The following is a 5,000-nucleotide window of genomic DNA, read 5'->3' on the forward strand; positions in this document are numbered from 1 at the left end:
AGAGAATCATACCCCTAGACCAACGAGCCATGCAGGGACCTTATTTGTTTCAGTGTAGCAGAAACTAAATCTATAACCATCTGCAGAGTTAGATGGGTAGCCTCTTCCAGACCCCGTTAACAAGTTTCACAGAACAAAGGCTCGTCCGGGATTTGAACCCGGGACCTCTCGCACCCAAAGCGAGAATCATACCCCTAGACCAACGAGCCATCAGGACGTTATTAATGCTTTCTTCAGGCAATTTTTACACTGCTAAAAACATCAGTAACCATCTGCTGAAGTAGATGAGATTACTCTTCCAGCAACAGTCAATGAGTTTCACAGAACAAAGGGCTCGTCCGGGATTTGAACCCGGGACCATCTCGCACCCGAAGCGAGAATCATACCCCTAGACCAACGAGCCTGCGAGACTTTATGTAATGCTTTTCTTCAGGATGATTTTAAAGTGCTGAACTGTCAGTGTAGCAGAAACTAAGATCTAGATAACCATCTGCAGAGTTAGATTGGGAGCCTCTTCCAGACCCCATTAACAAGTTTCACAGAACAAAGGGCTTGTCCGGGATTTGAACCCGGGACCTTCGCACCCAAAGCCAGAATCATTACCCCTAGACCAACGAGCCATGGAGGGACCTTATTAAATGCTTTTCTTCAGCAAGTTTTCACACTGCTAAAATATCAGTAAACATCTGCAGAAGTAGATCAGATTACTCTTCCAGCAACAGTCAATGAGTTTCACAGAACAGAGGGCTCGTCCGGGATTTGAACCCGGGACCTCTCGCACCCGAAGCGAGATTCATACCCCTAGACCAACGAGCCATGGAGGGACCTTATTAAATGCTTTTCTTCAGCAAGTTTTCACACTGCTAAAATATCAGTAAACATCTGCAGAAGTAGATCAGATTACTCTTCCAGCAACAGTCAATGAGTTTCACAGAACAGAGGGCTCGTCCGGGATTGAACCCGGACCTCTCGCACCCGAAGCGAGAATCATTACCCTAGACCAACGAGCCCTTCGAGACCTTTATTTCTTGCTTTTCTTCAGCATGATTTCAAAGTGCTTAACTGTCAGTGTACGAGAAACTAAGATCTAGATAACCATCTGCAGAGATAGATGGGGAGCCTCTTCCAGACCCCGTTAAGAAGTTTCACAGAACAAAGGGCTCGTCCGGGATTTGAACCCGGGACCTCTCGCACCCGAAGCGAGAATCATACCGCTAGACCAATGAGCCATGCAGGGACCTTATTTAATGCTTTTCTTCAGCAAGTTTTCACACAGCTAAAACATCAGTAACCATCTGCAGAAGTAGATCAGATTACTCTTCCAGCAACAGTCAATGAGTTTCACAGAACAAAGGGCTCGTCCGGGATTTGAACCCGGGACCTCTCGCACCCGAAGCGAGAATCATACCCCTAGACCAAGGAGCCCTGCGAGACCTTATTTCTTGCTTTTCTTCAGCATGATTTCAAAGTGCTTAACTGTCAGTGTACCAGAAACTAAGATCTAGATAACCATCTGCAGAGATAGATGGGGATCCTCTTCCAGACCCCGTTAACAAGTTTCACAGAACAAAGGGCCTCGTCCGGGATTTTAACCCGGGACCTCTCGCACCCAAAGCAAGAATCATACCCCTAGACCAACGAGCCATGCAGGGACCTTATTTAATGCTTTTCTTCAGCAAGCTTTCACACTGCTAAAACATCATTAACCATCTTCAGAATTAGATCAGATTACTCTTCCAGCAACAGTCAATGAGTTTCACAGAACAAAGGGCTCGTCCGGGATTTTGAACCCGGGACCTCTCGCACCCGAAGCCGAGAATCATACCCTAGACCAACGAGCCCTGCAAGACCTCATTTAATGATTTTCTTCAGCATGATTTCAAAGTGCTTAACTGTCAGTGTACCAGAAACTAAGATCTAGATAACCATCTGCAGAGATAGATGGGGAGCCTCTTCCAGACCCCGTTAACAAGTTTCACAGAACAAAGGGCTCGCCCGGGATTTGAACCCGGGACCTCTCGCACCCAAAGCGAGAATCATACCCCTAGACCAACGAGCCATGCAGGGACCTTATTTAATGCTTTTCTTCAGCAAGTTTTTACACTGCTAAAACATCAGTAAGCATCTGCAGAAGTAGATCAGATTACTCTTCCAGCAACAGTCAATGAGTTTCACAGAACAAAGGGCTCGTCCGGGATTTGAAGCCGGGACCTCTCGCACCCAAAGCGAGAATCATACCCCTAGACCAACGAGCCCTGCAAGACCTCATTTAATGATTTTCTTCAGCATGATTTCAAAGTGCTTAACTGTCAGTGTACCAGAAACTAAGATCTGGATAACCATCTGCAGATATAGATGGGGAGCCTCTTCCAGACCCCGTTAACAAGTTTCACAGAACAAAGGGCTCGTCCGGGATTTGAACCCAGGACCTCTCGCACCCAAAGCGAGAATCATACCCCAAGACCAACGAGCCATGCAGGAACTTTATTTAATGCTTTTCTTCAGCAAGTTTCACACTGCTAAAACATCAGTAACAATCTGCAGAAGTAGATCAGATTACTCTTCCAGCAACAGTCAATGAGTTTCACAGAACAAAGGGCTCGTCCGGGATTTTGAACCCGGGACCTCTCGCCACCCGAAGCGAGATTCATTACCCCTAGGACCAACGAGCCATGGAGGGACCTTATTAAATGCTTTTCTTCAGCAAGTTTTTCACCACTGCTAAAATATCAGTAAACATCTGCAGAAGTAGATCAGATTACTCTTCCAGCAACAGTCAATGAGTTTCACAGAAACAGAGGGCTCTTCCGGGATTTGAACCCGGGACCTCTCGCACCCGAAGCGAGAATCATACCCCGTAGGACCAACGAGCCCTTCGAGACCTTATTTTCTTGCTTTTCTTCAGCATTGATTTCAAAGTGCTTAACTGTCAGTGTACGAGAAACTAAGATCTAGATAACCATCTGCCAGAGATAGATGGGGGAGCCTCTTCCAGACCCCGTTAAGAAGTTTCACAGAACAAAGGGCTCGTCCGGGATTTGAACCCGGGACCTCTCGCACCCAAAGCGAGAATCATACCCCTAGGACCAACGAGCCATGCAGGGACCTTATTTAATGCTTTTCTTCAGGAAGTTTTCACACTGCTAAAACATCATTAACCATCTTCAGAATTAGATCAGATTACTCTTCCAGCAACAGTCAATGAGTTTCACAGAACAAAGGGCTCGTCCGGGATTTTGAACCCGGGACCTCTCGCACCCGAAGCGAGAATCATACCCCTAGACCAACGAGCCCTGCAAGACCTTATTTTAATGATTTCTTCAGCATTGATTTCAAAGTGCTTAACTGTCAGTGTACCAGGAAACTAAGATCTAGATAACCATCTGCAGAGATAGATGGGGAGCCTCTTCCAGACCCCGTTAACAAGTTTCACAGAACAAAGGGCTCGTCCGGGATTTGAACCCGGGACCTCTCGCACCCAAAGCAAGAATCATACCCCTAGACCAACGAGCCATGCAGGGACCTTATTTAATGCTTTTCTTCAGCAAGCTTTCACACTGCTAAAACATCAGTAACCATCTGCAGAAGTAGATCAGATTACTCTTCCAGCAACAGTCAATGAGTTTCACAGAACAAAGGGCTCGTCGGGGATTTGAACCCGGGACCTCTCGCACCCGAAGCGAGAATCATACCCCTAGACCAACGAGCCCTGCGAGACCTTATTTCTTGCTTTTCTTCAGCATGATTTCAAAGTGCTTAACTGTCAGTGTACCAAAAACTAAGATCTAGATAACCATCTGCAGAGATAGATGGGGAGCCTCTTCCAGACCCCGTTAACAAGTTTCACAGAACAAAGGGCTCGTCCGGGATTTGAACCCGGGACCCGTCGCACCCAAAGCGAGAATCATACCCCTAGACCAACGATCCCTGCAACACCTTATTTCATGCTTTTCTCAGCATTGATTTCAAAGTGTCTTAAACTTAACTGTCAGTGTACCAGAAACTAAGATCTAGATAACCATCTGCAGAGATAGATGGGGAGCCTCTTCCAGACCCCGTTAACAAGTTTCACAGAACAAAGGGCTCGTCCGGGAATTTGAACCCGGGACCTCTCGCACCCGAGCGAGAATCATACCCCTAGACCAACGAGCCCTGGCAAGACCTTATTTAATGATTTTCTTCAGCATGATTTCCAAAGTGCTTAACTGTCAGTGTACCAGAAACTAAGATCTAGATAACCATCTGCAGAGATAGATGGGGAGCCTCTTCCAGACCCCGTTAACAAGTTTCACAGAACAAAGGGCTCGTCCGGGATTTGAACCCGGGACCTCTCGCACCCAAAGCAAGAATCATTACCCCTAGACCAACGAGCCATGCAGGGGACCTTATTTAATGCTTTTCTTCAGCAAGCTTTCACACTTGCTAAAACATCAGTAAACCATCTGCAGAAGTAGATCAGCATTACTCTTCCAGCAACAGTCAATGAGTTTCACAGAACAAAGGGCTCGTCGGGGATTTGAACCCGGGACCTCTCGCACCCGAAAGCGAGAATCATACCCCTAGACCAACGAGCCCTGCGAGGGACCTTATTTCTTGCTTTTCTTCAGCATGATTTCAAAGTGCTTAACTGTCAGTGTACCAAAACTAAGATCTAGATAACCATCTGCAGAGATAGATGGGGAGCCTCTTCCAGACCCCGTTAACAAGTTTCACAGAACAAAGGGCTCGTCCGGGATTTTGAACCCGGACCCGTCGCACCCAAAGCAAGAATCATACCCCTAGACCAACGATCCCTGCAACACCTTATTTCAATGCTTTTCTTCAGCATGATTTCAAAGTGTCTTAACTTAACTGTCAGTGTACCAGAAACTAAGATCTAGATAACCATCTGCAGAGATAGATGGGGAGCCTCTTCCAGGACCCCCGTTAACAAGTTTCACAGAACAAAGGGCTCGTCCGGGATTTGAACCCGGGACCTCTCGCACCCAAAGCGAGAATCA

At 46.8% G+C, this 5,000-nt stretch overlaps 15 non-coding genes across 15 annotated transcripts in view; all 15 read right to left on the reverse strand.

Annotated features, from left to right (window-relative positions):
* The window catches only part of trnap-cgg, a 72-nt gene extending 43 nt beyond the window's left edge, over positions 1 to 29 (reverse strand). The window contains exon 1 of the tRNA in view: positions 1 to 29. This exon is cut by the window's left edge and continues 43 nt beyond it. This is a non-coding gene — a tRNA (tRNA-Pro).
* Positions 30 to 137: 108 nt separating this feature from the next.
* Positions 138 to 209, reverse strand: trnap-ugg. The gene has a single exon. It is a non-coding gene; the product is annotated as a tRNA-Pro (tRNA).
* Positions 210 to 330: 121 nt separating this feature from the next.
* On the reverse strand, positions 331 to 403 carry trnap-cgg. Its single transcript has one exon. It is a non-coding gene; the product is annotated as a tRNA-Pro (tRNA).
* Positions 404 to 744: 341 nt separating this feature from the next.
* Positions 745 to 816, reverse strand: trnap-cgg. Its single transcript has one exon. It is a non-coding gene; the product is annotated as a tRNA-Pro (tRNA).
* A 341-nt stretch (positions 817 to 1,157) lies between these two features.
* Positions 1,158 to 1,229, reverse strand: trnap-cgg. Its single transcript has one exon. It is a non-coding gene; the product is annotated as a tRNA-Pro (tRNA).
* A 124-nt stretch (positions 1,230 to 1,353) lies between these two features.
* On the reverse strand, positions 1,354 to 1,425 carry trnap-cgg. The gene has a single exon. It is a non-coding gene; the product is annotated as a tRNA-Pro (tRNA).
* A 562-nt stretch (positions 1,426 to 1,987) lies between these two features.
* trnap-ugg lies at positions 1,988 to 2,059 on the reverse strand. Its single transcript has one exon. It is a non-coding gene; the product is annotated as a tRNA-Pro (tRNA).
* A 124-nt stretch (positions 2,060 to 2,183) lies between these two features.
* On the reverse strand, positions 2,184 to 2,255 carry trnap-ugg. Its single transcript has one exon. It is a non-coding gene; the product is annotated as a tRNA-Pro (tRNA).
* Positions 2,256 to 2,401: 146 nt separating this feature from the next.
* Positions 2,402 to 2,473, reverse strand: trnap-ugg. The gene has a single exon. It is a non-coding gene; the product is annotated as a tRNA-Pro (tRNA).
* A 550-nt stretch (positions 2,474 to 3,023) lies between these two features.
* On the reverse strand, positions 3,024 to 3,096 carry trnap-ugg. Its single transcript has one exon. It is a non-coding gene; the product is annotated as a tRNA-Pro (tRNA).
* A 124-nt stretch (positions 3,097 to 3,220) lies between these two features.
* On the reverse strand, positions 3,221 to 3,293 carry trnap-cgg. The gene has a single exon. It is a non-coding gene; the product is annotated as a tRNA-Pro (tRNA).
* A 148-nt stretch (positions 3,294 to 3,441) lies between these two features.
* trnap-ugg lies at positions 3,442 to 3,513 on the reverse strand. Its single transcript has one exon. It is a non-coding gene; the product is annotated as a tRNA-Pro (tRNA).
* A 124-nt stretch (positions 3,514 to 3,637) lies between these two features.
* On the reverse strand, positions 3,638 to 3,709 carry trnap-cgg. The gene has a single exon. It is a non-coding gene; the product is annotated as a tRNA-Pro (tRNA).
* Positions 3,710 to 4,300: 591 nt separating this feature from the next.
* On the reverse strand, positions 4,301 to 4,373 carry trnap-ugg. The gene has a single exon. It is a non-coding gene; the product is annotated as a tRNA-Pro (tRNA).
* A 575-nt stretch (positions 4,374 to 4,948) lies between these two features.
* The window catches only part of trnap-ugg, a 72-nt gene continuing 20 nt past the window's right edge, over positions 4,949 to 5,000 (reverse strand). The window contains exon 1 of the tRNA in view: positions 4,949 to 5,000. This exon is cut by the window's right edge and continues 20 nt beyond it. This is a non-coding gene — a tRNA (tRNA-Pro).

The sequence above is a fragment of the Clupea harengus genome, chromosome 16 (assembly GCF_900700415.2).
Source record: "Clupea harengus chromosome 16, Ch_v2.0.2, whole genome shotgun sequence".
Lineage (NCBI taxonomy): Eukaryota > Metazoa > Chordata > Actinopteri > Clupeiformes > Clupeidae > Clupea > Clupea harengus.